Source organism: Streptopelia decaocto, assembly GCF_964273445.1.
Source record: "Streptopelia decaocto genome assembly, chromosome: 3".
Classification (NCBI taxonomy): domain Eukaryota; kingdom Metazoa; phylum Chordata; class Aves; order Columbiformes; family Columbidae; genus Streptopelia; species Streptopelia decaocto.
The window spans coordinates 79,556,004-79,581,479 of NC_138656.1; the positions used below are offsets into that span (position 1 = coordinate 79,556,004).

General features: G+C 39.1%; 1 long non-coding RNA gene across 1 annotated transcript; it reads left to right on the top strand.

Moving 5' to 3' along the window:
• The first annotated feature begins 7,062 nt into the window (after positions 1–7,062).
• On the top strand, positions 7,063–25,388 carry LOC309438483. Its single transcript, XR_014183804.1, has 3 exons — positions 7,063–7,354; positions 23,573–23,658; positions 25,255–25,388. It is a non-coding gene; the product is annotated as an uncharacterized lncRNA (long non-coding RNA).
• The last annotated feature ends 88 nt before the right edge of the window (positions 25,389–25,476 follow it).

Below are 25,476 nucleotides of genomic sequence, written 5' to 3' on the forward strand. Positions count from 1 at the left end.
AGCTCTTTTCCCTCCTTGGTGATTGCCATCTCACTGCCTGTGTATTTATATGCATCAGTCATAACATTAGAAAGGACTTTATACAAAGCAATCAGAAGAAATATGCTTCGGTAAACACGATCTGAAATTGAAAAAAGGATGGTTTTATTTTTCCAAGTTTGTGGGTTAAAATACATCTTTGCTGTAACCACCTCCTCCCTGCATAAAGAAAAAAAATCAGAGCTGGTGTCAGCTGGTCTACTTGAAGACAAAAAGTGAAAGGAGTATGCTGATCATTAGCAAAGGGTTGATACTTCAAACTTGTTTACTTTTAATAACACAGAGTTGCTTTAAAGTGACATAGAACTTTCAACAATCCTTTTCTCCCTGGTAATGAGCATTCATAAGAATACAATAGTGTCAAGTTATTAGTTTTTAAATGGATATTTTACTTATACTTTGGCTATTTTACAACCCTCCTCCCTAAAAATGAACAGGTAGCACCTTATTTTATTTGCTAGAAAATGGCTTTATAATGTCCACATTTTTAAAATGCAAAATAAAAGCAGCAGAGCCTTATAAAAGAACAGCCTGCTGTTTGTGTGATTGCCTTTACAGGTGCTCTACATTATTATTATAATGTGGATACTGAAGAGACAAGAACTGATGTGCCAAGCAAAATGTAATAAGCAGGATGTCTAATCACTAGAAAGCCATTACTTCCCTAAGTAAGATGGATAAGAAAAAAATTATTTCTTCAGCCTTTATCTGTTTGTTTGTTTGAGAGGCCTTCAAGTCAAAGGGTGCATCATACATGGGGTGTATCCACATATATGCACACAAACTGCTCAATAGCATGACGTCTCTGATTACGACCTCCTAATTGTTCACTTCTGGCATTTGTGCATCTAAAATTAGAAATTAAAATAATAAAAACCTATGAAGATCACAACAATGTTTAAGGAGCACCCATTCCCCTCCTCCTTATCTACTCAGCATGGAGATCACCAGCCACAAAGGAAGAAGCTGACTTTTCTATCGCAGGTCTCGAGTACTGCTCCAAAGGTAACTCTAATCTGTCTTTTTATTTAGGATCTACATGTACAGCGCTTTCACCTTGTCTGCCTCACATGAAAGATATATTTGAGCTTATTTAAATAAGAATTCCACTTCACTCAAAGTAGAACTGTTCCTTGGTTAGACCTATAACACTGGGACCAATAGACATATTCATACATTATATAAAAAAATGGAAAAGTAATCACTCCCGGGACAGAATTAAATTCTGAACTTGTATAGGTTAACATGACTTCTGAAAAATAACAACACTATCTAATTGTCTAAATGAGTTGGCTTTTACTGAGGCGCACGGATTGTCACATAGCACTGCCAGATCTAATGACCAGATACAACACAGAAAAGAAATGTTAGAGCCATTGAGCCTGAAGTTCTCTGAAATCACTGGATGAATTTGTAGAAGTATTCAAACAAAAGGTGAAAAAGGTGTTTGGCATAATCTGAAATGGTAGTGAGAGAGCACCATATTGCCTCAACTCTAGTGTAACTCTATTGCATCCATGCTCTATACAGTTCTGGTCTTGTATCTGGAAAAGGATGTGGTAGAGTTACGGAAAATACAGAGAAGGCAACAGAAATTATTAAAGGGATTGAATGGGGTGGTTGGCTTCTGAGATCAGACTAAAAACTTTGAGACTTTTCAACTGGGAGAGTGCTGTGGTGAGACATGATTTTATGAAATCATGAAAGTAGCTGAAAAGCTGAACATGGTACCTTTTTTTCATCAAATCACAGAGTTTGGCTCATTTGGTGAAATTAGGTTAAAACAGATAAAAGGAACACATTACTTAGTAGCTACTGAACTTCTGGACTTGCTGCCCAAAGAGGTTGTGGAAGCAGATCCCAACAGCAGGTTCAAACAAGAATTGCACAAGTTCATGGACAATAGGTACAAAAAAATGATAGTAAAAGCACTAGGCAAGGATTTACCTTCCTAACAGCTGTGAAAGCCAGGGGAGTACACAGAAAAAGGCCCAAAGAAGGTGGCCAAGCTTATGTGCACTCTATAAATAGTTTCTCCTATTGCTGCTGTTTTGGTACATATTAGCAAAACCTTAAAGACCCCTTGGGAGGGAGAGTGCTAAAGGTAATGAAAACAAGGAGAAAAAGCGAACTACAATGAACAACAAATGAAAGCAAAAGGTTACAGGATTGAAAATACAGAGATAGGGTTTCTTAGGACCCACAGTCCAACCCAGTGGGGCATTTCCCATGTTGACCTATGCTGTGTGTTTTATGTTCTTAAATACCTTTTTTCTCTCTGAGGAGTGCAAGTTGTAAAAGGCTTTGCAGGTAAAGTCCGTGTTAAATTACAAGTTTTGTTCTAAAAATGGTAAAGCATATTTAGGACAAAGGGAACTTTAAAAGAATTTGAAAAAATAGCTAATCCCAGCTGTAATTAAAACAGGGTTGTATCTTTTTTTTAAAGAGATAAACGAAAATTAAGCGCAACACCACAGTAAAATTTTCCCAAAACATTTTTTTCATGGTGATGTGGATGGTGCACAGATGCAACAGAGCTTTGGTTTATCTTGCTTCAAAGGCAAACAGTAGCAACTGAAACAGCCTTTGAGAGGAAGGTGAATTTAAGAGGTTTGTTGACCATTTTTTGATTTTTGTTATGACAAACAGAAGAGGAATCACTTCAAGAGCAGTCAGATGGCCAAAAGAAAAGACGAGACAATGAATCTGTGGCAGTACCTGAAATTACATAATAAGTTATCTCATGTTTGCTTGGCAATGACATAAATTTTGCTCAAATGCTTTCTCTTTCTCCATCTCCCTCTCAGAATAAAAACAAGATAGAAAACAAAGTACTGAAGCTGGGAGGAAATGACTAGTTGATATTTGCTCCACTGCAAAAGCAGCTCTAGAGGACCTCATTTTTCTAGAGAAAGGTGTGAAAGCATTTTCATGCTACATTTCAAACTCAGTTCCAGTTCACAAGCTTTCTGCATCAGTTCTCAGGTAAATGTAATAAATTTCAATTTCAAAATAGCAGTCTGTTTTTTCACTATAATCCTTACTCACCCAGCCTTTCTTCACTCAATCCTGTTACTGTGGTGAGCTTGCTTGCATTCCACATATAAGCAGAATAAAATACTTGTATAACTTCAAGCACATGAATAACCCTCACAAGGTCAGACTTCAGAACTGCCCCTTCTTTGTTACATTATACTGTGTTTTTTCATTTCTTCAAATACATTCTATTACAAATAAAAAGCAGGCAAAAGGGATGATATGGTTTTTATGTTGGATATACCAGAAACCACATTTTGAAGTCTTCCTTTTCTTCAGGGCAGAGAGTTCAGATAGCCTGAAACTCAAGACTCTTTTGAGGCTGCCTATAACTAACTGCTTAATAAAATAAGTGTAAATATAAAATCTCTGAACATTTGCTTTTTCTTCTGTTTACCTTCATGACTTCTTGCTATGGTTAGAAAAATAAAATCTAACTGCAACATTTTATCATTCATGTTCAATGTTTCTAAAAAACACACCTTTTCTTTTGGGCAAGTCTTCTCTGTCACTCCTACCCCAGCATTACTCTTTGACATGTTCTGTAAGAAAAAAAAAAAATCTGTGGAGCTGAATTTTAGCAAAAACTGAAGACCAGTCATGTTACATCCTGATTTCCCTTCAACAATACTAATGGTTTCACAAAAAGGTCTGACCATTTGCTCTTAGTCTTCACATGCTATATTGAAAATAATCACTGTTAAATACCATAAATATGAATAGTATAATCAGGAAAAGTCTAAATAATGCTGAAACACTCATGTGGGATATTTTCAGTTGACAACTGTTTAAATAATTCTGACTGTTGCACACAAAGTGAATTAGCATAAGCATTATGTTACTTATATTGTAATAATAATCATAACAATTTAATGTAATCAGTGCAGTGATGAAGTGATGAGTCATTGCTCTAGGAAAATGACCAAGGAGTCTGGAAAAGGCTAATAAATACCTCAACAAAGATTCCCTGCCCTAATATTATCTTAGGAATTAACAAGACCTGTCTCCACTGCTATAACAGTAGACAGAAAGAGACATTCCACCTTCGAGGCCTTATGTGCACTGAGGCATGGCTTGAAACAGATCAATTTGACCTTACTGTACTTAGCACAGTTTGGAGCAGTAAAGCACATTGGCAACTGGCAAGTTGAGCACTATGTGCTCCAAGTCCCTCCCTGGCAAATGAAAAAAAACAACCCCAGGGCTTAATTCAGCATTGCTGTTCCATGCCACATCACAGGGAGAGGCACAAACATTACTGCTACTGTAGGAGAGGTGTGAGTTCAGGAAAAAAATAAAATCACAGTTCACATCTGCTAATTAAATTTAGCTTCCTTGTGGAACCTGCTTCTGGGGTGAGGTAATTCAGAGGATCCTCATTTGTACGACAGAATTTTCTCCTAACTTCTACCTGTGCAAGACCTGTTGTTCCCTGCTTTTTTTTGGGTCTGAATGACTAATCTTTTCTGCAGTCTTTTCTCAAGCAAACATTTTTTTCTTCCATCCAAGGAACAGTTGGAATTAGTAGCCCCTTGTATTTTAAGTTATTCATTAAAGTTAAATGGCTTTCTCTTCAAGCTTGTCCTAAGGCAACTATTATAAGGTTAACCTTTCTATAGCTGTGAATCCAGGTAAGTTTCTCAATTTTCTCTACACCTGATCAGGCACAAATATATATGAACATGCTTTTTCACTGGTTCATAGTTGTCACCTCAATACTTATCCTAATTTCCCAAAGCAGCACTGAACATCAAGGGGAAAAATGTCACAAGCCATGAGAGGCAGTTTCAGAAGGGCAGAGAGGACCTCATCGTTGAGGGTTTCTTTGGTAAGACAGATAGTGATCCTCAATACAGTGTCCCAGATACAGCTAGATTAGTGTACTTATTACAGGAGTAACAACCGCACAACAACAACAACAAACAAAAAACCCCAAACCAAAACCCACCTAAATGAGTCAGTTCCCTATGGAGCATTCCTGCTTATCAGAGTCTTTACCCCAGCCACATAGCCCCATAAATCACCATCCCTGTTCCACCTGGCTGCTTCTTTAGCCTCATGACAACTCTCCCAAAGCTGGGATGCTCCTTGGCAAGCTCACCTAGAAAGCAGGTTTCTTTCTGCTTTAGCTCCTCTTTTTTAAATTAGGCTCTTCAAATGCTTTCCTAATGCTCCTTGTCGAAACAAAGTAGTACTAAATGTGAAGCTCATACCTAAAACCAAAGCACATTAACACAAATCCATTGGGTACAATTAGGCAGATTAAGAATTAAACAACTTCTTGTATCCACTGCTACATGTAGTTCCTTGCTTTGGCAGTGAGAACCAGATGTTGTTGGGTTTAATTACTCAAAAAGAACCACTACAGGATCATTTTAAAATGTGTTTTTGCCTCTTCCACAAGATGGAGTGCAGTGATAATATCTGAGGATTTTCAAATTGAATCAATACATCATGTCTTTCCTATGCTACAAAAAGCATAGCCAAGACTTTAGCCAACCACAGCAAAACAAATCAGAAGCCCCAGTGGGGCAGTTTCTCACTGGTTAGTTATGCTTATTTCAGATGGGAGGTGTTCAGAGTGTACCCTAGAAAACAAATAGAGCCCACGTTGTTTTTTTTTTTTTTTCTTTCTACTGCTCAATATGAGCAGTAGAACTTAACCACAATTTTCCCACAATGGGAAATTATAATAAAAAAAGAGCTCAGATGCACTTGTTAAAAAAGATGTAAGAATAAAGAAATAATTTTACTTAGGCAAGAATTTTTAAAGCAGCCAGAAAAAAGTGCTCCCTCTCTGGATTTGCTTTGCATTTCTCAAACACAGCCTTGTGGCTGCAGTGCAGCAGAACACAATCGAGAGTTATACTTCTCAAAAGTCAAAGCAATACCAGTGGATGTGGCTGCTCACACTCTGCGGCATCCCATCAACTCCATGCTTAGGAGATCCATTTGGGAGAATGAGAAACTTCCTTATTGTCTTCTCTCATTCTGAATTCACAGTGAGAAGCTGTGATTTAATGCAGAGAACTGTTAGCTGCCAATCAGGTAAATGCATTTTGAATAGGAAGGAAAAGGGATTGTGAAAGACTCTTCCTGGTTCAGACATCAAGTTCTGTAACACAATATAGAGTTTTCATATTGATTTACATCCTTGTGAACTAATTTAATATGATATGAGTCTTGCCAAGTAATACATAATAAAATAACTAGCTAAAACCACAATACGCTATCCTGAACCACATAGATTTTGGCCTGAAATTAGAGTCTTGCTCTTCTCAGCATCAGTAGTTGCCCTATGCCAGTTTGGGAGGTGATAAATCTGCTAGCACCACATATTGTGTGACCTTAGCGTTGCAACTACACCCTATCTGGCAAATCTTCCTCCTTATCGAGTTAGCTATGTGAGCAACGATGAGACATAGGGGTTTGTCTTAGCTCTTAAAAATCACCTGGTACAACTCCATATAATCGAGTCAGTGACTCTTACAAGTTATTTTACGTTAATTTTCCTTTGATGTACGCAAGGACTGTGATGCCACCAAGTGCATACCATGTTTCCATCCCTGCTTTGCAGGAGGCTTGGAGCTCCTCTGCATTTGTTAATCCTGCTTTCAGCATCACTTTTACCCGGATTTTTAAAAGAGGTGCCTCCAACTTTGCAAGAACAGCCCGCTCGACGCTTGGCGGCGAGAAATGAGCAGGACCCCCACAAGAGCAGCTAAGCCCAGCCTGAGCCGCCCTGCTGCCCGCAGGTACGGCGCTCGGAGCGCGGAGACAGCTCGGCCGCGCAGCGCCCGCCGACACCGGCCGCCGCTGGGCCGGAGCGTGCGCGCGCCCCCGGGAGGCGGAGCAGCGGCGCGGGCGGGCGGGGGCGGAGTTCGGCGGCGCTGCGGCGAACGGGACGGGCGGCCGCGGGGAGCGGCTGCCGGCGGGGAGAGAGGGGAGGAGGGAAGGGGGCGCTGGCTCGCCCGCCTGTTCCTCGGTCAGGCGGTTCCGTGGCGCTGCCTGTGCAGCAGAGCTGCCGCTGAAGCGAATGGGGAGGCGGCGCTGAGCGGGCTGCTCTTCGGAGAGGGGTCGGCAGCCGAGGGCAGCGGCGCGGCGGGCGAGCAATGCCCCTCACTTCTCCGCTTGCGCTGCCCGTCCTCCTCCTCCCGCTCCCGGCTCTGAAGCTTTTGTTTTCCCCGGCCGCTGCGATGGCAGGAAACTTCTCGGAGGGATGGGCTCAGGCTGGGCCTGTGCTGCGCTGGGCTCCGCAGGGCACCGGCCACGCCGTGAGGTGAGGAGAGGCGAGGCGCTGTGCGGCGGCCGGCGCTGGGTCCGCGGGGCTGGGCGGCAGCTGCCCCTGCCCGAGGGAGGCAGCGGTCTGGGCGGGAGGAGGGCGTAGAGTTACGGTGGGGACCGCCGGGAGCCCAGCACCGTTATGCCGGTTCCCCCAGCCGGAGTACCACGGCTGTGAGGGAGTTCCAGCCCTGGCGGGACCCCGGCAGTCCGTGCCCGTGGGCTGGGCCGGTTCGGGGATCGGCGCCCCGAGGAGACTGCGCGGGCCCAGGGCGGCCGGCCGCCGCTGGAGCCGTTAAACGGACAGCGGGCGCGCGGGCTCCGCGACAGCCGAGGGGAGGCGGCGGTCGCTCCCCGTGAGGCAGAGCGGGGCCCGGGGGCAGGAGCGCTGCCAACCCCGGATGCTCGCTCTCGGCTGCGTCCTGTGGCCGTGCGGACAGGTACGGCTGCCTGTCGGGCGGCGGGGCGCCGGTCGGGGGTTTCCTCCGGCGGGGGCCGGGAGCTGGGGCGGTGTGTGGGGACCGCGCCTCCGGCGGGGGTTTCATCGCCGTGCGTTGGCCCCGCGCTTTGAAGCTCCCACCTGATGTCGCTTCGCAGGTCACCGAGGAGCAGAGGCGCTTCTTTCTCCCCGAGGCGGGACACTTGGTTAGGGACACGGGGGAGGCTGGCTGCCGGCTGCGTCCTGCTCTTCAGACTATTGGTTGTGCAAAACTCTTGATCAGGGAGAACCTAGGGGTGTCGGTACGGTGTATGTGTTGCTCCTGATATCGGGAGTTGCTCCTAGGAAAAAAAGAAGCGTCTCACTTAAGAAAATGAAAAACAATTGGTATTTCTTAAATGAGTATGTCATTTCTATCTGGGTGTTCCACATGGTTTTCTTCATACTTGGTCTTTAAAAGTGAGGTGATCCAGTGCAGGCTAATCTATGTAACAAAGCATATGATAAAGTTGTCGTTGTACATCAGTACAGTTTTCCTAGAAAACAGTGGATTTGCATGAAGATACAGGTGATGTACACATTTTAAATGGTCAGAGCTAGGTATAGCTGGCATATTAGACTCATGCCCAAGAGGATTGTTAAATAAGATTGTTTGTCCTTACTGAAAATGTGATTGCTTAAACAGTGGCAAATAGGTTTTGCACAGTGCATTTTCTGTAGAACATGGTATATGTCCTGACATTAGAGCGAGGAAGCAAAGGCATTGGATTATGAAAGAGACAGTTTTAAATAGACCATTTCTGGATAGCTGAAATTGTAAAGAGATTTTAAAGAGTATTGGCAATACAGAATAGCCATGTGTTTTCAGTTCTCAAATGAATTTTTGCTGTTTTTTTTGTGCAGTTATCTGTTGTGAAAATGTATTTGCCAACATCGCTGTAGCTACATTTCCAGGATAATGTAATAGATTCACTAGTAATTACATTTTTAGTCTACAGAAGCAGATTTGGTAATGACTAATAATTAGAAGAATAATAATTTCTGAATAACTTTTGTTTGAAATACTTACTGCCAAATCATCAGCCCTCAGAAACTTGTCTCCTTACATTATTTTGTATGACTCATTTATTGGAGAGTGGCTTTACTGTGAGAGTGCATGTTAATGCACTAATGTATAGAACTTTTTTTTTTTTTTTTTAAACTGAGAAATGAGACTGTGGATGTTAGGCCATGATATGCAAGGTTTGTCTGCTCAGAGGAAATGGGAAGAAGCCAAGATGAGCTGTGCTGATTTCTAATTTTATTCTTGTATACTACAATGTGTAGATGACTTCTGTCAAGTGGTGCTGATCAGGCTATGTTTGTATACTTCATTGCATGTGCCACTTTAAAAATCTTCCTCTAAGGAATAGCAGACAAAGCCTGGAGAGGCTATGACCGCTTCTATACCAGTTAATTATATACACCCAAGACTGTTCTCTCTGGTTCTGAAGCCAACTGACACGGATTAGCCCTTGTCAATGTTGTGGAAACCCTCCTGCCTTCCAGAACAGGATAAGTGAATACAAGCTCCTGGGTGGGACAGGCTAGCAGGCCTGTGTTAAATCTGAAATGTTGCCCGGGAGTTGCATGGGAGAGCTGCAGTTGGCCTGGGTTAGAAGGGTGCTGCATTAGTCAGTAGCAGTTCAGCAGTCTGCGTGACTGGGTTCCGTTTCCTGGGAATGGTTCCTGGCATTGCTTGATTTACTAGTGTCTATGTAGTCTATCAGTAACACTGTAAGTAGCCTCTCTTAACTCTGTGCTCAATCATCGTGATGTAATTTGCCTGCATTGAGGATCTCTGGCACTATAAAATGCTGATTTTTGTAGTCAGCTGCTTAGAACTGTCAGGGCTGCTTTTTTGTCCACTTGTGCAGGTGGGTGAAAGGGAGTAGGTGAAGGCTTGGTGGCTTTTGCACTTGCCCATAAGGAAGGGGTAGGCAGGGTCAGGGATAGGCTTACACAACTTGTTCTGCAGTCCTGGTGGCTAGATGTGAACATGTTCATGGCCTGTGTTCTCATGCTGTTTTGTTGCTTTCCTAATTATTTTTCTGTAAGTAGCAAGCTGGGCAGAGCAAGGTTGCATGTGTGGTTTATTTCTAGATGCCCGGAGAGATTACTAACCAGTTAAAATTATTAGGCTAAATGTTTAAAATAAGTCATTGTGGACTCTTGCCATGCTTGCAGTCTTTTTTGTCACTGAAATTATCAATGAACCCTGTGTACTTCATAACATTCTGTGTGTGTTTTGCTTCACATTTTTGCAGTATCTCACTGTTTAGTTCATAGAGACATAGAATGTCCTGAGTTGGAAGGAACACATAAAGATCATCGAGTCCAAATCCCATCCCTTCATAGGGCCACCCCACAGTTCACACCATGTGTCTGAGCACGTTGTCCAGTCTCTTCTCGAACACTGTCAGACTTGGAGCCGTGACACCTCCCTGGGGAGCCTGTTCCAGTGCTCCACCACCCACTGGGTGAAGAACCTTTTCCTAATGCCCAACCTAAACCTCCCCTGGCACATTTCAATAATGAAATGGTGCATGTGCATTGTGTTTTACACTGTGTGTGCTTTTTGGGTATCAGTTTGTGCAGTTAATCTCACATAATAGTCTCATGAATAAATTTCAAAATAATTTTGAAGCATGTCAGACTTAATTGTTACAAATTAATAAAGTGAGGCAAGAGGAAGTGTAACTATTTAAGGAATCCTAGTTGCAGGATACAGGAGTAGAATCTCAGGTTGAAAATTGTTAGTTCACACTGCCTCTCATTGACTTATAAAATACTTTAATCAAATGTTGATTTTTTTTTTCCTCTGCATTTGCTGACAGCCATTATTTTGCTAGCCTAGCTAGTAGCGTGGTTTGAACTTAAGTAGGAAAATTGTGTAGTTGCCTTCTTCCCAGTTGAGGATAACACTTAGATATATGTGATGTGACTTAGTAAATGCTTTAAAGTACTTTCCCGAACAGACACCTTTTTTCAGTGAAGTTCCAGTCAACTTCATATGAATGAAACCTTGTAAAATACAAGGTTAACATTGAGACATTTCAAGGTGTACTTTAGGAGAAAGATGAGCTATCCTTTTCTTCTGCCTCTGTGCAAAAGCACTGATTTGGTAAGATATTTACACTTAGGCACATGTTGAAGTGTCTGAGGAGTCCTGCTGGTTTGAATAGTGCTTAAAGAAATCTCTTGCGTAACTGTAACCTAATTTACCTCAATCTAGATGTATATTATACACAAGCTGTGTTTAAAAGAATATTGTTAAGACCACATAAGCACAGAAGCGTTTGGAAATTTAAAGCTTTGAAGTGGTGATGATGCGGCCTTTGGGAGCTGTGCTTTATGCTGTCTAAGATCCATTTTTTTTCAGAGCGCTTTGCTTCTCAAATTGGGCAACCAGAATTAGTGGATGGTTATGATTTTCGCAGCTCATCCTTGATTTTCTCCTTCTTGGAGTTACTAAAGCAAGGTTTGAATCATGTTGATCAAATATGACATGGTGACACACAATAATTGTGGAGAAAGCAAGGTTTTGGACAGTTGTTCGTCTGGTGAGTGCTGGGATTTCTGAAGGAAGCTGGATTCTGTGTGGATACATAGTATTTAGTCATGTAGTTAAGGCCTATGTGGTGCCCTTTAATTAGAGTCCTATGACTGCTACTTCTCAGGTCTTCAGAGCGTGACTTTCAGACATTAATAGCATTCATTTTTAATATAGTTTTTGGGTGTGTAGTTTTCCTAGTGCACTTCCTCCCCCGCCCCCCAAGAATGTCATTGATCACTTCCTATATCCTTAGCAGAGTTAGAACCTCTAAATGCCAGTTCAGACTGAGACTGTCTGAGCTGTAGCAGTAGGTCGTGATCCATACCTGGATTGACAGTGATTTATACATGGATTATGAAATGACCAATGTTACCTCATAATTTTTATGTAAGATAATATAGCTGATCTGAGGATGGTGAAACTTTGGGGCTTAATTTTCATTCTGTTGTCTGTGAGGCAATGTTGTCTGGTGACTTTACTGTTATTTTCCTGCAATATTTTACTCTTACTGACCTGTTTCTTCCGGGCCATCTTGTTGCCCAGCTGCTTCCTGTGTTTTCCTGCCAAATCCTTCTCTTGTTTGATTAATATATAATTTGTAGTTGCTAGTCACTTTAGTTGGCCAGTTAGAATATTTTATCCTAATCTAGTTTGCAGCCCTCGAGTTGCATGGGTCAGGTCAGCTGGCCAAGCAGATCAGATCGAGAAAGCAAAGGGGAAGCACACTTTCAGATCCAGTGCTCAGATTTAACAGGCTGTGGTGAAGGAGTAATAGCTGTTGTAGCCTAAGTGGGCTGAGGCTGGAGAATAGAACTACAGAATAGTTGAGACTGAAAGAGACCTCAGGAGGTCAGGTGGACAAATACTCAGTGCTGAGCCAGATTGAAAGTTAGATGAGGTTGCTGAGGTTCGTGCCTGCCTGAGTTCTGAATATCCCCAAGGATGAATATTCTGCAGCCTCTATGAGTAACCTGTTCCAGTGTTTGACTACTCTCACTATGATTATTTTTTTCCTAAGGCCTAATTGAAGTTACCCATACTGTAGCTTGTGTGCATTTCCCTCATCCTTTCCTGTGAACCTCCAAGAAGAATCTGGTTCTTGTGCTCATTAGAAAAAAAACCCCAAAAACATAGTTTTTTGCCTTTTTTTTTTTTTTTCTAAGATGTCTAACAATACATTGTCTGTCAGGAATATATATGTAACTTTTGCCAGGCATGTAAAAGCCAGTCTTCTTCCAGCCAGCCTTGTGGACCTTATTCTATGGCATGCTGATCTAATTAGTTGAATTACTTTTTTTGTTGCGTGCGGGTGTGGGCAAAATAAAAATCTTTTGCTAGCCTTGCTTTTTGAAACAGATAAGATGTTTGAAATGTCTCCCTTTTTTCTCCCACAAGATTAAGCATTGTATTTTCCAGCAGGTGCCTGCCTCATTATGTGCAGTGAATGCATGCTGGTGGTTTAGGAGGTAAATCTAAGTCTTCAGTCTGAGCTTTTGAAAGCTAGATATTTAGTTATGTGATTTTTTTTCGGCCTCATTAGGTGTTTGGACCCATGCATAGTAAATTTAAACCCACTGACAATAGGCTGCCATTCAGCGATGTGTTAGAAATAATCTGTGGAGGACTACAGTGACACTGAAGTAGTCTCAACTAGCCTTCCAGGCACTTTTACAGTCAATGGAGAAAAACAAGCTTGTCCAGAAAGTGGTTATTCCACCTGTGGGTGAATTACTTGCTCAGCGTTTCTCTGCTTTATATCCTAAGAGTCTCAATAGGTCTTCTAGCCTTGCTATCCAGCTTTTAGGACAGCTGCCTTTAGGCAAGGTTGATCCTTAGTGAGCACCTTTGCAGTCTTTATTTTCTTGTCAGTATTCAATATATGGTCACATGCCTTATTTAACAACCCTTTCTGAATGCTTAATAATTAACATGAATGTGTGTTTCTTCTGTGGTGGCATTCATTCCTATATATCAGTTCTTCTGGAGCCTTAAATTATCTTCATTACCTCACTATTTTCTGCAAGCTATTGTTTTAAAAAGAAGGAAAAACGAAAAAAAAGTTGTAGGAAAAGGTTCACAAACAAGAAGTGTTCAGTTTGAGTTGCTTTGAGCACAAGGGGAAACCTTTGCAACAAAGGGGGAGAAAAAGCATGTGTTTTTGATGCAAATTGCAAAATAATAATCCTGTATTTCTAAAGCTGTCTTAGCTAGAACTTCAAAACCTGATACTACTTAGAAATGGTTATTGCTACAAGTTTTCTGTATCAATAGTATAATTCACAAAATTATCCCTTTGAAAGGATTGCACAAGGTTAATTGTGTATGATAGAAAAGAGAGTACAATATCTTATGAAAAACAGATGACTTTTTTTTTGTCAAAGACTTGAAAAGTAATTTGAAAACGAATGATATTATATGTTGATTAAAGTCTTGTTTTCAGTAGGTATTACTCCAACAAGCCTTTTATTACTTGATCATTTTGATTTAGACTCTTCTGTCAGTTTTCACTTCTGAATTTTCTCTAAACATTTTTCTGAAATCTTACATGATATTTGTAGATGTGTTTAGAAATACCTGCACATAATGTATTTGTGATATCTTGGTTCCTGTATCGGTAACTGTATGCATATATGCTTTTGCATATATAAACTCAAAAGTGCAGAAAATTATTTTGAACTGTATTTATACCAAATTTGCTGTGCTTCCTATTACTACCAAAATAATTTTAAGAAACAAAGTAAAAAAAGTTCCAAACCAAACCACAAACTTCCCACATCTAGCCAAAGACATGTCATGAAACATCGAAGGAATATATGTGTTATGTTTGCACTTTCACTCTCTCAAAAATGCATATGTGCACACTGGTACCCCAGACTTTTGTATGCTTGTATTGAGTACTGTGGAAAAATTTGTGTGGCCTGGAGAGGAACTACCTGATTATTTTTGGATCAAAATCAACTTAGTAGCAGTGTGGCCTCCCACCTCCTGCCTTATTTCTGATTTGAAGGGTTCATGAGTTGATAGAGCTGAGAAGTTAATTCCATCCTTCACACTACTGTATTCATTCAGCATGTCTGCTCAGGCTCCAAGTGTGTCATTTATGATAAGGAGGTGGCATTTGAAAGAAATTGGGCAACATTTGATACTGACTCATAAAGGCATGTTTAGAGTATTTATAACAGGGAGAGGTTGTACTGTGCCTTACTGGTATCGGGACATCTGCATCTGCTGTAAGAAATTTCTGTTGCATTTATTATGAGGATAGACTTGGGGCTGAGTGCATTTGCTGACTGAAGTTGAGAGCCTTTTTCTTCCCCATTCCCTTCATTTTGACAAGAAGGCAAGTTCTGGCTGCTTTCATATTTTCTGGAAATAGCAAATCAAACCATGAAATCTCATGTACTAGCACTTCTGCTGTTAAATTGCTAGATCCAAATGAACTGGTTTGTACAGATGGTATTTCTAGTTTTAGATGCAAAAACCTGAAGAGTAAGTATTTTTAAGATACGTGGCTCTACTTCATAATGTGATTAACTTTTGTCAGGTTTTTTTTGCTTCCATTAATAGCATTGCATCAAATTACTTCTCTTTGGAAAGTCTTAAGAGAAAAGATGGACCTTGTGCAGTTCTGAAGACTCCTTCAACTGGGCATAGTGGAACAAAGATGAGAGAAAGATTTTCATTTCTGAAACTCTTGGTGGAAGATGATATACAAGATCTCTTCCTCTTAGAGCCAGGACTTGGGTCTTCACCAACTTTAGCAACTTAAGACTCCAGTGTCAAGAACGAGATGCTATGCAGCACCTAGGAGTTGAAAAGACTGTGCCATTCTCTGTATGTGAATCACTTGTTCAGGCTAGAGCAGGGCGAGTTTGTATGTCTGTCAAGAACATTATTGCTTTTCCAGATTCATTTATATGTTCACTAATCATAATGACTGTATGCTGTTTAAAATATAAATGTTTTTGAGCATATTTCCGGTATACAGGAGGATATGGTTTGGGAATTTAGCTTTCTGCAGCCAGATGGATTATAGTGTTGCTAAGGAAACAGACTATAAATGAAGTGGCAGCTGAGTGTCCCTAGAACACCAGACTGCTAGAAGCTGGTATTTTAAACTCATTTAGGTGGGTAGATAAATTGATGATGCAATGAGAAGTTAATTTCCTGTATTTTATGGTTTGTTAATTTTCATTGCTTTGTTAGTATTTATGAAAGGTACCTTAAATTCCCACTCAGATCACCTGGTGTGTGGGTCACTGAAAAAAATTGCTGTTAAAATTAGAAAATGGACAAAAGCTGTACAGTAAAACAGATCCTAAAATAATCATTAATACTACTGCTCAACAGATAGATAACAGTGTAACAAAGATCTGGCAGCAGTATCATCCTAACTGAAAAAATGTGATTAGGAAGTAAGCTCGGAATTCTTCAAAGTACACGGGGAAAAAAAGAGAGCTACTGTGGACCTGGTGACCTTTCATATTTTGAGCTTCATGTATAAGCTATTGAACATCTACATTATACCTATTTGATTTACATATATGAAGTTACTCAGAGCAAGTGAATTGAATTGCATTTTCAATAGTTGCTCTGCCTGAGATATTTGCTCTTTTTTCCAGTGTTTTTGCTGAAAATATATCAAGTTTCCAAACCAGGATTATCGACTGATACATCAGGACTTCTTTTTTCCTTCCTACAGAGAAAGGCAAGTGTAGCTGAGCCATTCTAGCTAAGCGTGGGGCTATAGGGATAAAGACTTAAGTAAGCTGAGCCCACACGTCAGCAACAGCTGCTGTTGGTAAGATGGACTGACTGGACAAGGAGAAGACGGGAAGAGTTCTGAATAGCCTGAAATACCTGCAAACCTCAGGCTTTTAAAAGCAAATACATGGGTTGTGAATCCCCTCCCTGTCATTTATCAAGAAAGTAACGTGCTTGTTTCATATTGCTTACTTTACTTTTAAGTTCCTTGTTTTCCTGCAGTTAAGGTCCCTTTGAAGCTTGATGGACTGGGGAACTGAAATTCTAGAGAAGGCAATGATATCCATATTTTCAGCACTGTATGAATTGTGACTTAAGATAAAAGGAATGAGTAGGCTATATCCAGATACATTATATATGGAATTGCACCCACTTCCAAAGAAACCTGGTGATAGGAGATAGTGAAGGCCAACACAGAAACCTAACACAAGAGTCTGCTCTGCTGGTTTGAAGTTGTATCCCATGCATACAAGGGTGTAAATTCAAGCATATGAACAAGTGGTTCATCACAATTCAAAAATTCAGGCATATTGTTTGTGAGGCATATCTACTCCAAACAAGACTGACATGGACTGAGTATGCATGAGTTTCACAGGTTATGTTTGCTTAAGAACAAAAGAAATAAAAATGGGCTGGGAGGTGAACAGGTACCGTTTGAGTCTGTAAAGCTTAAGAAACCATAGCTACTTCTGTAACAAAAATAGATCTGGAAAGGTCTTTGTAAGACTGACAATTTTAAGAATTGCCAAGCAAAGACAGTTTGTGAGCTAAATATGAAATGGAAGGCCGAGAAAGGATTTAAAGTATATACGAGGTGGTTGGTAGAATTGCCATTCTATGTTTTCTGAATGCAAGTGAAACTTTTCAATAAAACACATTCTGGAAAATGCATCAGTGCTCCAGCAGTGTTAAATGTCTTCAACATGTGACATTTAAACTGTTGTTTACAGTACATTGGAAAAACTATTTCTGGTCTTTTCAGCCAGGTAGGCAACAGAGGTCATTGTGGAGATGGCAGTAGGTGCACTATAACCTTTCCCTCCATGTTTGCCATGTGGCTGGATTTAGTGCATTGATATGAATACTGTCAGTCTATATGTGGATCAGGATTTGCTACTGTCTTATTGCTGGAAACAGTAGCCATGAGCAGACCATACCTGTCACAGTATGTAAATCATGACTTTTCCTCTCTAACTGCCCATTTGCTGAGGCACTTTAGGATTGAGCCAGTTAAATTGTTGTGGTGGATATTTGCTTCTTGAAGGATGTCTTGCATCTTTCCTGAAAGTCTCTCTGTCATCTTCTGACAAACTGTTTGCCTGTTGTGTGATAGAAGGAGCTGTAGGACCTGTAAGAAATCTGGCAACAAAGAGCACACTGTGGATCAGATTACCTGTTGCTGCAAAGTGCCCATAGGAAATGGCATAGTCGGAAGAAGACAGCAAGCCAGGTAAAAATGTTGTGAAGAATTAATTGTGGCTCTTGGACTGTTGGTTGAACCTGAATGATTAATATTTTGAGGGAACTAAAGTGAATGTCCTGCACTGTAGCCAGGTGTGCTGGAACAAGTCTAGTTAAAGTGAATCTTCTTGTGTATAAACAAAATAATGATGTATAAGGAAACAGATTTGACTTTATTGGAGAGATTTTATGAAATATGTTTAATTTAACAAGATTTTCAATGGAAAATACTATAATGATTTGATAGCCAAAAAATTTATAGAAGTTATTTTCAGCCACCTCTGTGAGTGTAAAGGAGCTGCTAACAGAAGCTTGACTATTACATCTGGAGTAGGAAGGTGGTTTTGATAGAAATAAAGAGAAAATAATCAGAAGATTAGATAAAAATATTTAACTTTAAATCAGTCCCAGAGAAGGACAGAAAAATGATATTTTCATTGACAGTCATGATATCTTCTGTAGTATCTTGATACAGAATCCTTTAATATGACTTGCAAACCTTCCCCAGTAGTTTAAAAAAATATATAAAATATAATATTTATATATATATATATATATATTTATATATATGTGTGTATATATATTTCCCCCCCCCACCCCGTCCTGTCTTGGAAATACAGGAGGAGCATCAATTCTGATTTTGCGTGTGTTTTTTGATGTTTCATACTGAATAATGTTAATTTCAATTTTAACAATATTTTATATTTTATAGAGAGATTTATAGAAGGCAGAGAGGCAAGAGTTTCCTTTTTGATCTCTTATTATGGATATCACTATACTTGTTTTCCTATAAATCTTGCCCATAAGTTTCAGTTGTTGCTAACTTTTGTGTGTTTCAGTGTTTTAAAAAATCAACAGAAGTCTCTTGGTCTAGATTTTTCAGTAGTTGTTAAGTAGTCATGATCAAATTAGAAGTTGTATTATATTTATTATTCTATTTGGAGTTATCCTGCATGGAAGATGATGAATTCCATACAGTATTTTCTCAGGATCAGTTTCATATTGAAATTGAGACCAAAGGAACTTCTCTAACTGAATAAACACTTTAATATTATTTGCAAAAAGCATTAATTGAGCATACCTAAAGAGCTTTCAGCTAAGTAGGGAAATATGATCTTGAGCTACCAAAGTAAAAGAGGACATGAGTTAATGTACAACTCCTTCCTGGTGAGATAATACTTCTCTTTGTAGGTTGGGGGGGGGGGGGCATTGGTTGGTTGTTTTGTTTGTTTTTAACTAAGAATTGTTTTTAAAAAATAGTGTGAAGATCCCTCACTTTTATTACTGAAAGAGCTTTTCCATGGAAACAAGCCTTTCTTAAATATGAACTGCTGTAACTATCCCTGTGAGACATTTGATTTGACCTACTGTTTGTTTAGCAGTTCCCAAGTAGCACAGAACCACTGAGTATTGCAAAATCACTTCCATTAACTATCAAGTTATTTGTAACAGGGCATTATAAGATACTTAAAAAGATTTTTGCTACAAAGGATTTGAATCCTTTAGTTGATAAGCACATTTTTTTTGCATTGTTATTTAAAAAAAAATAAAATGAAAAAGTGGTTTCTTACATTAGAGCAAAACAAAACAGTGTGCTCTAAAGATCTCCAGATTGACTCATTTAAATATTTTTGGCTTGTAAATTTATTATTTTTTTTAATCTGTTCCTGATGTGTGTTCCAAACTCCATCTGTCACATCTGTAAAGAAATTCTTAGTGCCTTATTGCATAGGGTCTCAATGTCTGTAAAATGTTATCTAGCCCTGAGAGTTGTCCAAACAGGAAATCTCAATTTAACTGTCTTTTTTAATCTCTAGTATGAACATATTTCTAACTAGGACTGTTTCTCAGAAACAATTACTATCTTGAAAGTGTTATTCCAGTTGGCTGGCATGAGGCAAAAATAATTCTGAAGCTATTAAAACAATTAAATGACATGGATAACTATTAAGAAGTACTAAGTTTATTTAGTCTCTTTTTTGTGTTATGAAAAATAAGTTACTATTCTAACATGTAGCTGTTTTAATGGACCAATTTAGACTAACAGCAAAATTTAGGGTAAATCTGGGGAAAAATCAAAGGAACACAAACAACTATTAGTTTGTTGCATTAAGCATTTTATGTTTGGTTTTGGCTGAATAGGAATACTAATAATTATTGGAAATATACACATGTGTATATATATCTATGTATTTGTATAAGAAGAAAAGTCTATAATACAGATATATAAATATGCTTATAAACTAATTCTATGTTTAGTTCTCAGCTGAATCTTACCTTTGCAGCCTTTAAATCCTCTCAGAGTAGGATGCTGCAAGCAGCAGCATTCCTGTTGCTGAAATACAGTCACCTCATTTAACTTGCTACAAGCACCTCTTCTCTGTGAATCAAGTGCCAAGAAGTAAGACCCGTAACATCTGTAGTACCACAGCAAGACTCCTGGGCAGCAGCAGAATTTGTAGCATGAGCTGAGTCCCTGTGAGAAATGCAGAATCCGGGCCAATTGCTTTGCTCTGGGAACTAAACCAAATCCCAGGAACCTATTGTGGACAGCACACTGTGTGAAAAGACTACAAATTCAGTCATTCTAATAATTTTTCCATTAGCATCCCTGCATCTTTTTATAAAAAGAGGAATTTTCATTAAAATCAATTTTGAATCAAAAAACAGGTATGTTTTTGTGAGAGACAGCCTCATAAATACTATCAATATACAATACTGTTGATGATGTGATTACCATTTTTATAAGATCAGTTTTGTAAACCCTTTCATTTTGGTACAAGATAGTGTGCTCACAGCTGCTCTCAAAACTACCAGTGAATAAGAAAATTGATCTTCCCCTGTTTTTAGCGGAAAGTGGTACATGTTGGGTGTGCTGGGGCACTACAAAGGAGGTAAGAGTGATGTAATACAACAAGCCTTTAGATCTTTACCTTTTGGTGTATGAAGGTGAGACATCTTCACAGAACTCATTCTTCATTGAGAGAATATACAGGAGATAGATAGATATATACACATCTCTCTCTCTCTCTCTCTCTCTCTCTCTATCTACATATATATACTAGAGATATATATTTCTAGTTGAAAAGCCAAAATAGCTTTAGGACAACTCTGTTAAAGCTTTCTGAGTTGAAGCAAGTTTTTTTGCTTGCCTGTTATCTTCTGATTGACTTTTTGATGAAGAAAGGAAGCTTTCATTATTTCAGTTTATTTTTGCTCATAGGTTGACCTAATATCCAAATAAACTGTTAAGAAAACTTGCTAAAACTGGCCATGGACTAGATGCAACTAGATATAGAGACCTGTCAGTAAATTACTTAACAAAAGTTATGAGTCCTTTGAAAACTGATGGTATACTGAAAACATTTCATTATATTTTCAAGACCTATAGCCTGCTGTTAAGTCTTTAATGTAATCTGAATGTTTGTGTGAACAATTTTTAAGTTTAAAGGTGTTTAAGATCTCTGTGATTTTAGTTCGGATGTTTCATTTCTTTGGAAATGACAGTTCCTGGTTTGGGGAATCGAAATAAACCTAATGAAATGCAAATTCCTCTAAGATTATCAGTAATTACAAGTTTTGTAGTGTTCTCGCTTATGGCACAGGACTCTCTTGAATGTAGACACCTCTTAGTATACGAAGCCACATCTAGATCTTATGCCTTGATCTGTGTACCCCAGCATCTCACAGCTTCAGGCCAGAAACGCGAAGCTTTTGCACTTGCTTGCCAGGGTCTGTTTTAGTCCAGTTCTGCTTCAGGGCTGGGGAGCTGCCTCCAGGAATGAGGAGTGAGTGAATGAGGAAGATGTCAGGAATACCCTTTCTATAGCTCTGCCAGCTCTAAATGCTGATATCATCAAGGTTGTAATTCCTCAAATAGAGCTCCTTGCAGGTACAGGAAACCTTGCATTCAGATTTCATTGCAAGATCCTGAAGGATTATGGAGCTTTTCCCCTCTGTTCCTGCCAAAAAGCTTGACCAGTCATTTATAATGGGAGAAAAAGAGAATGTGGTTTGGAAAAAGTGTTAACCCCTGCTTGCCAACAGAAAACTACCCAAAGCAATCTTACCCAGTTAAGAGCAAGCTTTGCAAGGTACTAAAATTTAGTAACATTTTCTAGATTTCCTTTGAGAAAGTGCTTATCTTTTTCTCTTTTTGGATGCTTGGAGTAGAAGAACTTTCTTATTTTTGATGGTGCTTTGGATGCCCTTCTAAATTGATTTTAAATATATTTCTAACGAGAGTTGGAAATACTTTTAACATGTAAGAAGAGAGAAGAAATGGTTCGTAGGTCTGAGAATGTGCTTATCTGGTGGGAAGATCTGGCAGGTCACTGTATTTAATCTGTCCAAGTTCCAGGCAGAGTCTTCTGCCTGCTTGCAAACCTATTGGCTTCTTAGACTCTTCAGAAAGCCTAAGAGGGAAGATGAACAGTTTATAATAATCTCACTAAAGAGGGAACAAACCAAGGGTGAAGGTCTATAATAATCTAATGGCTACATTTTATCTCTTTTATACATAACTAAGTCTGAGACTTGTATTTTTTCCATCCCACCTTGTTCTGTGGAATAAGTGTAATAATTTTTGTGTTAATGAAAAACAATTTGTATTAATAAATTATCAGAAAAATCTTTCAGACACTGACTGAAAGGTAGGTAATGGGTTTGCTCTGCAGAAAGCAGATTTCTCAGCAGGCACGAGGAAGTGACTGGCAAGTCAGGTCTTACATTTTGGGTATTTGAAGTCTGAGTTAAGTTGGTTGCAGATACAGAAACTCACCATTTGAGTGGTGGGAGGAACCAGGAGATTGAGTGGTCTTACAGTACTGTTTGTTCTTGTTGTTTCCCTTGTACAAGGTCATTGTAAACTTGTTGGCTGGTTGGTCTGCCAACCCTCATGTACAGCATTTATTTAGAAACTTGTTCCTGAAGGAGCCTGACATCTTTTGCTCCAGCATGGAGGTGACTTACAGATGTTCCAAAAGATTCTTCTGGCAGAAATTAGAAGTTACGTAGTCTTTTAAGAACTAGCATGTGTCCCATGTCTTTTTTTTTCTTTTGATTTTACATATAAACAATATTTATAAATAAATCAAGCCCTGAGGATCTTGGTGTGACAAAAACTCAGTTTCCAAGACTCACTCAAATTTCCTGCTTCCTTCTGCAAGTACATAGAAAAGCTACATTAAAACTGCTGTTCTCAGTTAACAGCAGGTATGTCATGATGGAATATGCAGCTTTTTAGCTATGTTAGGTCCAGTTTATAGAAATTATTTTAGCTGCTTGAGGCATAATAGCATTGTGCTGATGATTGATAGGTATGAGAGCATGTAAAGGAAGTGCTGAGATCCTGCATTGAAACTTTGATGATTTATTCTTGCTTCCTAGACTTGTTTTCTTGCCCTTTGTTTTTCTCATACTATTATGCTGATTTCTTTGCCATTAGGGGAAAATCTGTTCAGCTTCTTTATGATGTTCAGTAGCACCCTGTGGATTTAAATATCTTTTTTCTGAGAAGCCTTGGGAGGGTCTCAAGATTAGGATCCTGATATTTAAGGCTAGGCATGTATTTTAATAGATCTTACAGGACTTAGGGCAGTTAACTGCTGTGTGTTTGTCTACAAATAAAATAAATGCATCTGAATGAGATCTAAAATAACATGTTATTCCAGTCCTGGCAAATGTTAGTAAATGGTGAGATTCTTATGCTTCACAGATAACTGAGGATCTCTTTGGCTTGATGAAACTTAGATGCTTTAGTCCTGCCTAAGGATTATGCCTTCTGCAAGCAAGGGGCATGTGATCTGCCTTTTGTCAGGAGACATAGTGTATCCAAACTCTCCCAATAAAAATAAAGTTTTCTTACAGAAAAAAACTAAACTTTTGTTATTCTGATCTTGTTCTGCCTTGAGTGTAAATATGTCAGCAATGTGGTGTTTTGTTTTGTTTTTGGACAGAAGATTTGGAATGGGAGTACTTTGCTGAACAGAGCAGCACAAGATGACTTATGATTCCTGCTCTTCATGGGAGCCTGTCTGCATTGGTATGTTTTTGTGCTGTTTTGTTGTTGTGTTGTGTTTGTTTTTTTTAATTTGTCAAACTGACATGTAGTGATTGCATGTATAAGCCAAAGGCCCACTTAATATTTAGAAACTGAACAGAGACTATGAACTAAAAGAGCATGTTCTCAATAATATTTTTAGTGTTTACTGTTCTTCTACAGTATTCAGTCAACTCTTCAACGTGAATATAGTTAATATGACCATTGAACGAGTGGGAAAGTTAGAAGTCGGGGGAATATTGTGACAGTACTAGAAATAAACCTAAGAGTGCGCAAGTCCTTTCACATGATCTACAAATTGAGAACACGATTTTTCCCAAGAGCTAAGAAAATAGAATTATTCTCTACATTTTGCATATTTGTGGTTCAAAATAGTAATAATGATTCCCATGGCTGACATTTGTTGACAGTTAATGGCTCTCTGAATTAGAGGACAGCAAGAAATATCCTCAAGAGGGCAATTAGTTGTACTTAATGATCCAAAGCAGAGGTGGCTGTTTCCCACAATACTTTCCTATGAAAATTGCCACAGCAATGTTTATAGAGTGGAAAAGGGGAAAATTTCCTAAATTAAACTAATGCTTCTTGTGAATAGTTTTATGGGTCATCTACTCATGCAGTGTAGTTGATTAGTTTCAATTTAGGATATGTAAATAGGTATTAAAACTGAAGGCTGCTGGTTCCTTTTAGGAGGAACAGTTAGGTAAGTAAGAATGTTGTCCCTGCTGATTTGTTCTCTGACTCATTCTTTGCACTGGCTTTAGCAGAAAGGATTCCATTGCAATACATTCCTGATTCTGCTTAATGGCACAGAAAACAATGCTCGATTCATATTGGGAGGGGAGTATGTCCTGGGCTGCTTTGTACAATGACGGGGTGTCAGAGAGCACATACCTGAGTATTTTCTGTGAACACATAAATTGTTTTGGAAACAAAATCAATCCATGGCCTTCATGTTTGTTACTGGCTTTATCCTTTTCCTCTTAAGTGTATTTTGCTTTTCAAAAGTTTTTTTTTATCTTGCAAAAAATTTTTACCCAAAGTTTACCTTCAAAATAAAATCATTGATAGTAGCTGTAAAGCATACAGAAGCTTCCTGTTTGGGACCACTTAAAACATCCCCAAGAAACAGGATTATTGTATCAGGCATTGCTAGCTTCAGGTTTCTGAATGATTTCTGTTTGCCAGACCAAATCTTGGTGCTGGGCAGTACTGAAAATGTGCTTACTTTTGCAGATACATTTAAGAAATCATTTGAACATTTTGGCAGCTGTTCGTAGTGGGTTCTGATCTGCATTAAAAATAACTATTATTATGGCACTGTTATGTTCCTTGGTTTGTCTATGTTGGAGTTACTGGTTTTGACTGCTATTGGCTTTGCATATAAGAAATAATCTTTTATTTCTGGTTAAGCATGCTATCCAAATTTTGAACGGAAACCTTTTAGCTTCAAAAGCTATTAAAAACAGGTGCCAAAGTTCTAGCAATAATTATATTTGATGAATGAAATTTGTGTGGTATTTAACTTTAAGTGTGTAATTCATTGAAATAGTTGTGTTTATTATGTTACATGAAAAGAAAGTTGCATATGAGCAAGAACCTTGCTTGAGACAAAATGTGCATACCGAGTAATTTTCAGCATTGGAATGGAAAAAAAGTGATCGTGTGAAGCTTTTTTGCATCTGAAAAGCATCAGTGAGAGTACATGTTCCAAAAGTGAGAATGCTGTGACAAAAAGGTATCTGCCTCTTGCTTCAATACTTTGATAATCAATAAGCTTACCTATTTAAACTTTCAAAG